Raw genomic sequence first — 8,564 nt, forward strand, 5'->3', positions numbered from 1 at the left:
GCATTAATGCGGGGAACATGAACAACTTTGATTGTGAACTTTCTCCAAAGGTCTGTTATCGGAGAGATAGAAAGATGCTGTGCTGGCAGGACAGAAAGAAATGGACACCGAGGACTCTTCGCCCAGGTAAATTCACATTGTTGTGCATCCTTGTTGGTGTTCAGAAATCGTCTTCACGCGGCAATCTTACGGAAAGTCTATTGCAAAGTGGGCATCGCTTTCTTTGCTGCGACCGCGCAGCAGTTAACATCTGAGCCCCAAGTGTCGCAGATGAAGAGAATCCGAGTGAAACCTTCACTCACTGAGAGTCCTCCCCACGGTCCTGAGCTGAGGGACTGCAGGCAGTCCAACACTGAAGACAGAGACAGGCAGTGGGACGGCATAAACAGGTAGCACCTTCCTCGCGCAGACACAAGCCGTTCAGCCCGTCGAGTCCACGGCGACTGCCTGTCTCTCTCTCTCTCTCTGAGGTTATTCACAATCGGTGGTATCCGTCCTAATAGTGGGGGAACTGTGTCTGAGTCGTGATGCGGTTTTTGACATGCTTGTCATTCACGTCTGAACCAGGGTGGCGAATTACTGCAGGGAATGGACGAAAATGCAAGGCATTTGTTTCAACTTGACCAGCTCATTGGCATCGCAGAGAACTGGTTTCGCGATTCAGTTCAGAGGAAACCGCCGAAGAACAGAATGCCACTGCGACTTCTAAAAGCACGCCCCTTGAATGGAGTGGAGTTGGCGAGTGCACGGATATGCTACATGCCATTCAGAAGACAGCGCCGATCCAAAGGAAAACAGCTCGAGGTAGCATTGAACAATAGCAGAGGATGGTTTCGATCCATCGACCTCTGGGTTATGGGCCCAGCACGCTCCCGCTGCGCCACTCTGCTGCCACGCTCTGACCGCGGTCCACAGAGCACTTCAGGTTTTCATCTGGCACGCGGCATGCACGTTCGAGACTGATGTCAAAGACCTCCGCTGCTGTCGTGTGATATGCTGTTTCGCAGACGTACGGAGGCTGTGTAAATAGAAACGTTTTTACTAAATTCCCACATTCTGTTGGTCGAACTGTGATTTCACGCTGAATCACAACATGTGTCGCAGAGCAGACGGAGGCCATGCGGCCCACCTTCGTTCCGCTGGTTCTATACTTAAGTCAACGTGTGTCTCTATTCGTTTCATTCTCTCGCCTTCTCAGCGTAAATCTGCACATCTGAACGTGACCACCGAATTCCCTTTTGTGTTCATTGACTCTTCCTCTTTGTCAATGTCAGACAGGGACTTACTGACCCTAGTCACTCCCTGTACGAAAACGTTCTTCCACCGGTGACTTTAAAATTCTGCCGAATTGTTGTGGATCCTTTCAGGTGGGGGAGCATTTTCACAACATTATTTCCTGTTTCTAGGTCCCTCATGACTTGGAAAATTTCGTTTCTCCGAGGAGAGCTGTCCCAATTTTCCAATCTACCTTGATTGCTGACATTCCCGAAACACCGCACAGCTCACGTCAACCTGTTCGACACTACCTCCAACCATTTCACTTCCCTGTTTTCTGCCTTGTCCGTACTCCAGACAGCCCAACCTCGTTTCACCAAGGTGCTTTTTGAGAAAATTAATCAGGCAGTTTTGCCCAAGTCTAGTTTTTGAGAGACCGCAGGCTCCTCTGGGATTTGAACCCGGGACCTCTCGCAACTCATCGCAATAAAGCACTCTAAGCAAGAATCATACGCCTAGACCAATGAGCCAGAGAGCCGGCGCGCGATGAATGCCCCACACCGCTCGAGTGACCTGAGACGTGCTCACTATGAAATACATTTGAGGTTTCTCGAACAGTTGCTTCTCATTCAGTCTCCCTGCTGCTGTTTGTCACGTCCCCAGGAACCGGGCTCTCTCCACTGGCAGATAATTCAACCATTTTGTTTTGAAACGCTTCTTTGACACCCGAGCGGCCAGTGACCAGCTGATTGGCATCGCAGAGAACTGGTTTTGCGATTTAGTTCAGAGTAAACCGACGAAGAACAGAATGCCACTAAGACCTCTAAAACCACGCCACTTGAATGGAGTGGATTTGGCGAGTGCATCGACATGCCACATGCCATTCGGGTAAGTCGATGCAAATGCAGCTTGCAGAAGAGAGCACCGATCCAAAGGAAAGCAGCTCGACGTGTGATTGAACAATAGCAGAAGATGGTTTCGATCTTTCGACCTCTGGGTTGTGGGTCCAGCATCAGTGGAGACCGCATCAGGAGCAATGGATACAGGAAATGATGTGTGTGGAAGTGCAGGTGAATCTATGATGGATGTAGAAGTCTCCTCCAGGGCATTGGACAGAGGTAAGAGGGGAGCTGTGGGCGCAGGTTTTCCAATTCTTGCAGTGGTGACAGATGGTGCTAATATTGGAGAGTGGGTTGGGTTTGGAAGTGGATAGGATACGCTGGAGGACATCATCGACCATATTGGAGTGGAAATTATGGTCTGTGAAGAAAGAGGCCATCTGGTGTGTTCTGTGGTGGAACTGGTCCTTCTGGGAGGAGATGTGGTGGAGGCGGAAGAATTGGGAATAAAGGATAGCGTTTTTACACGAGGCAGGATGGGAGAAGGTGTAGTCCAGGTAGTTGTGGGAGTTGGTGGGTTTGCAGAAGATGTCCGTGTTGAATCGGTCACCGTTAATGGAGAGGGAGAGGTCAAGGAAAGGGAGGGAGGTGTCTGAAATGGTCCAGGTGAACTTGAGGTCAAGGCGGAATGTGTTGGTGAAATTGATGAAGTGTTCAACCTCCTCGTGGGAGCACGAGGTGGCACCGATACAGTCATCAATGTAGCTGCGGAAGACTGACTTTTCTGTGTACCCGACGAAGAGACAGGTATAGCTGGTGCCCACGCCTGTGCCCATGGCTACCCCTTTGGTCTGGCAGAAGTGGGAGGATTCAAAGCATAAATTATTGAGGGTGAGACCCAGTTCAGCCAAATGAATGAGTGTGTCATTGGAGGGGTACTAGAGGGGACTCCAGGAGACGAAGAAATTTGAAGGCCTTGGAGCCTCAGTGCCAGCCAGTGATGTCCATGTATTTTAAACTGCCTGTCTCGTCTTGGTCAACCGCCCTCGCATCATAAAGACCATTGTGGGCTGTGACTGGAGATTGACCAATTGGAATTCCTGGAGGACCGGAAGGTTGTTCAGTCTTCCTGTCAAGCAGAACCCCCTATTGTCTGATTGCAGAAGTTGGACCATGAGTTCCTGAAGCTGCTGCTGCTGCGCCTCTATCTCTGAATGAAGATTGAGCTTCACCCCAGACTGCAACTTCCTTCTTCTGTATGATATCTGTGAGTACCACACACTCTTTTCTCACCCTCTCCTTTTCCTTTTATTTTCACATTCTGAGGTTAACTTGTTGACTTTGCAGGAGATGAAAGTGGGGTAGAGTTTAGAGGATGAGACGGCTTGTTCCAGCTGCTCATGGTATTGGTGAGACCAGAGCTCAAATATTCTGTGCATTTCTGGGTCATTTCCTTCAGGAGGGAATTGGAAGTAGTTCAGAGAAGGTTCACTCGACTGATTCCTGGCATGAAGAGGATTGTCTTATGAAGAGAGGTTGAGCAGATTGGGTAAGCAGTCACTGGCTTTGAGAAAAATGAGGGGTAACATCATTTTAAACCAATAAAACTCTCAGGGTCGTCTCATCAACACAGGTTCTGATAAAATGCTTCCTAGTCAGAAAGTCTAGAGCTCACTTACACAGATTACAAATCAGGGCTCTCCCAATAACAGGCAGAAATGATGGATTTATTCTCTTGTTAATGTGTGGATTGCTTCCCCACAGAGAATAATGGAGACTGGCCCATGGAATGTCTTCAAGGCTGAATTGAACATAACTTTGAGTGACAGGGATATGAAAGGTTATAGACAGCAGGCAGGAAATGGAGTTAAGGCTACAGCAGCACAGACATGATCTTGTGGAATTGCAGAGCAAGCCCCATGAGCTGAATGGCCCACTCCTGTCCCAGTCTCTTCCAGCCTGTGTCCAGGGCAGGAGTAGGCGAGCATAGATCTGTCAGTCAACATTTTTCTGCATTTTTAGGAGAACGGGAATGAGGGTGATAATAGCTACAGCAGAGTAAGAATGGAGGGAGACTGCAGCATTAAGATTCAGATTTTTTAGGGAAGGAGAAAAGAAAGAATGTTCCACAGAAACCAGAATTGTCTGTTTTGAATTTCTATACTGTGTAGACAGCAATGTCTTCTATAATCTCCTTTTACTGGATACGGGAAAGAGAGGATTTACAGCCAGAAATCTCAAAACAAGGTCTGATAGGGACAAACAATTCATTGGCACGGGAATATCATCGACCTTTGAATCTAGTAGAATTTTTAAAAATTTCTCTCTTGTCCCGTCTACTTCACAAGGTTTCAAACATCAGTGAGACTAAGGTATGCATACCTGAGTGAGAGTGTTCCAATGAACTGAGTGTGGGAAGAACTTTAAGCGGGTACACAGCTTGAAATAGCAACACCCCATTTGCAGCAGCAATACATGCAACACGTTCTGTACATGAGTGGTCTTTCAACCGATTGTCAAAGTTGGAGAGAGACAAGGATTCCCACATCATGGAGAAATCGTGGGAGCAAAGCAATATCTTCGCCCTTTCCATTCCTCATCCTGGGAGGGAGGGAGAGAGGGAGGAAACACTATTCACTTTTTGCAACTGAAGTGAATCCAGGGAGGGAGCAGACTCTGCAAAGGTGTCAGATGCTCTCTGTTCGTCTTAACGGTATATTATTTTTTCCCCCTCAGTTTGACACGTTTATTTAAATACAATTTGCATTATGGAAAAAGATTGCTTCTTTCCTCATGTTCAGAATTAAAAGGGTAATTACTCATGGAGCAGAATCTAAGGGATTGGCACGTTGATATAAAATGTAGACATATGTTGCTTCATATGGTGTATATATGATATTATTCACTTTCGTAAAAGCTTTGTGGCTATTATTTTTCACATTCTAATATAGCCCTGAAGTTATATTCTGTATTTCGTATCATCTTTTTTTATTGAATAGGACAGCAGAAAGTCATTCAGCAACTTCACTGGTTTGTTTTTCTCATGTAGCCTTGACATTTCATTTTCATTGTCCTTGATTCCTCCCACAATATCTCCTGCATATAAACCGACATTTTCCCAGTCACCATCAGTTCTGTGGAAGGGTCACATGCAACTCCTGTTTTTTTGTTTCTGATATACAGCATCCGCAATTCTTTCAGATTTTTATTGAGAGAGAGTTGGAAATTGTTTCGAGAGACAGAAAGAGAGGGGCGAGAGACAGAAGAGACATGAACTGTTGATCTCAGTTGTTACTCATAACATAAAATCATTGTAGTGCGATCACTTCCCTTAAACATGAATAGAGGCCACCCAGTGTTTGGGTAAATGCTCAGCTCCCCCCAGGGTGAGAATGAAAACACAAGCTGTTCATCACGGGGTTTAAACACACAGCCTCTTCGTTCAATTGGTGACAGTGCGATGTGAATAATGTCATACCGATGCTTTTACAACATAATCTGGAGATTACCAGTTGTGTGTTTCAATCTATCAGGAGGTCCCAGCTCCTCCTGTCATAGCAGAGTGACAGCGAGTTAATGTATGTTATTTGTTAACTTCCATGGCGCAGTTTCTCATTGGCCCTTTCGTTTCTTGGTCCAGAAAGAGTTATTGCTGACTCATGAAGTTATCAAAGTTCTGGAGCTTACAGGACCACACCACATTCCTCTCTGCCTCCCTCAGGAATAACGATTGCTCCTGAGATACTCGCAGTTCCTGACATTCCTTGGTATCCCCAAATACAATCCATATGTCAGGAAATCACTGGTGCTGCCCTGACACCAGATAGTCACTGTTGGAACAGAGGAATTATGGGGAGAAAATGAAGAAATCCGAAGTGCAAAGACACTTGGGAGTTCAAGTCCAGGATTTTCTCAATGTAAACTTGCAGGTTGAGTTGCACTTTCGCCTGCAACTGCCGCATGTGTGACACCAGCCCATTTACCTATTCCCTCCTCGCTATCTAAGGGGCCAAACTTACCTTCCAGGTGAAGCGGCATTTTACCTGCACTACCCACAACCCAGTCTACTGTATTTGCTGCTCACAATATGGGCTTATCTACATTGGGGAAAATTAAGCATAAACTAGGTGACTGCTGCACAGAACATCTACGTTCTGCCTGCAAAAAAGACCCTGAGCTTCCAGTTGCCTGCCAATTCCACACCCCACCCTGTTCCCTGACTAACATCTCTGTCTCAGGTTTGCTGTATTGTCCCAGCGAAGCTCAGCACCAGCAGAACGAAGAGCACCGAATATTCCACTTGGGGACCATACATCCCTCCGGTCCCAATATCGAATTCAATAATTCTAGGGCCTGAATTCCATAGTATCCTCGTCCCTAACACACACACCAAGCCTTGTTATCACATAGTCTGTCATTACATACTACCTATACTTAGCCACGAACAGTCTCCATTAACAGTTGTTCACCCTCCCACGCAGATCGTTATCAACGTCTTTTTCTGTCCATCAGTTCTTCCTTCGCTTTGGGCTCTGTCCTGATCTCCGCCTTCCTCCCACAATATCTCCTGCATATAAACCGACATTTTCCCAATCACCATCAGTTCTGTGGAAGGGTCACATGCAACTCCTGTTTTTTGTTTCTGATATACAGCATCCACAGTACACCAGAACTGCGAAAAGAGGAAGAGGAACACCTATACAAGGTATTCGCCAAAAACGGATACCCACGCAACTTCATCACCAGATGCCTAAGAGATAGACCACGGAACGAGGACATGCCACAACCAAAAGGACTAGCCACACTACCATATGTCAGGAGCGTCTCAGAACTGACAGCCAGACTACTGCGACCCTTAGGACTCATAACAGCACACAAGCCAACTTCCACACTCAGACAACAACTCACTAGAATAAAGGACCCAATAGCCAGCACGAGCCAAACTAACGTAGTTTACAAAATACCATGCAAGGACTGCACAAAACACTATATAGGACAAACAGGAAGACAGCTAACAATCCGCATCCATGAACATCAGCTAGCCACAAAACGACACGACCAGCTATCCCTAGTAGCCATACACTCAGACAACCAGGAACATGAATTTGACTGGGAAAACACGACCATCATAGGACAAGCCAGACAGAGAACAGCCAGGGAATTCCTAGAGGCATGGCATTCATCCACAAACTCCATCAACAGACACATAGACCTGGACCCCATATACAAACCACTACAGCTGAAACTGACACCCGGAAGCGGCAAGAACATTCATCAACAGACACATCGACCTGGACCCCACATACAAACTACTACAGCTGAAACTGACACCCGGAAGCGGCAAGAACAAACCAATATAAATACCGGAAGAAACATCAAAGCAGCGCTTCACACGAGGCTCCAACAGCACTGATGATGTTCCCTAGCCAGGGAACGAAACGTTTGCAGCAAAAACTTCCAGCTCGGCGAACAGAACCACAACAACGGACACCCGAGCTACAAATCTTCAACCAGACTTTAAAATTATCTTTATTCAACAGAAGGAGCGGAAACTACAGTCTGACGGCCCCTCTCCACAATAACGGTGAGCCTGAATTTTATAAACTGTGTCAGTAAAATCCAGTAAAACGAGTGAACAGTCCTCACTCTCTCGACGGAGCAGGTCGGGGCTGCTTGGCAGTGTCTGTTTGTAGACGCAGTTACGTGTGTTTTACAGTTTAAATTTAATTTTTTTTTATCCATCAATGTAAGTTTTTGTGTCCATGGCTCCCGATGCGATCTCTATAACATTGGGGAGACTGGAGAGTCAAGTCACATCTGCGGGACTCTCCTGCGCGCATTTATAGGAAGAAAAACCTACCCAGGTTAGCTTGCACTACACCAGCTTCCGGGTCCGCTCCGCGCTTTTTTTCCAATAAAGGCGCGCAGGAGCGTCCCGGAGATGTGACTTGACTCTAAGTCTCTCCAATGTTATAGAGATCGCATCGGGAGCAAGGGATACAAAAAATTACATTGATGGATGTACCGGTGAAAGTCTTCTTACTGCCGCAGCCCGGGTTCGATTCCCGGGCAGCGAGGCCATTTTCAGCAGAGAGAGACGGGGGATTCTGTCTCTCCCTGGTGGTCTAGTGGTTAGGATTTGGCGCTCTCACCGCCGCGGCCCGGGTTCGATTCCCGGTCGGGGAAGCAGTTTTCAGCTGGCCTACGGGCTGTTCATTCCTTTGAAATGCGCTTTACAGTAGTTTATTGATCTTCACCGTACCTGGGTGTTGCAGTGTGATGTAGCTCGTTGAAATCACATCTTGAGGCAGATTGGTTTGTATGTGTGGGGATGATTGCTTCTGCAGCTACAAACGAGTGAACAGTCTTCACTCTCTCGACGGAGCAGGTCGGGGCTGCTTGGCAGTGTCTGTTTGTAGACGCGGTTACGTGTGTTTTACAGTTTAAATGTAATTTTTCTTGTGGCCCTTCATTCTACTTAAAGTTCAACAGCCCTCAAACCGAAATTCC

At 46.8% G+C, this 8,564-nt stretch overlaps 1 non-coding gene across 1 annotated transcript; it reads left to right on the plus strand.

Annotated features, from left to right (window-relative positions):
• The first annotated feature begins 8,168 nt into the window (after positions 1-8,168).
• On the plus strand, positions 8,169-8,240 carry trnae-cuc (transfer RNA glutamic acid (anticodon CUC)). The gene has a single exon. It is a non-coding gene; the product is annotated as a tRNA-Glu (tRNA).
• The last annotated feature ends 324 nt before the right edge of the window (positions 8,241-8,564 follow it).

This window comes from Hemiscyllium ocellatum (genome assembly GCF_020745735.1).
Source record: "Hemiscyllium ocellatum isolate sHemOce1 chromosome 27 unlocalized genomic scaffold, sHemOce1.pat.X.cur. SUPER_27_unloc_15, whole genome shotgun sequence".
Lineage (NCBI taxonomy): Eukaryota > Metazoa > Chordata > Chondrichthyes > Orectolobiformes > Hemiscylliidae > Hemiscyllium > Hemiscyllium ocellatum.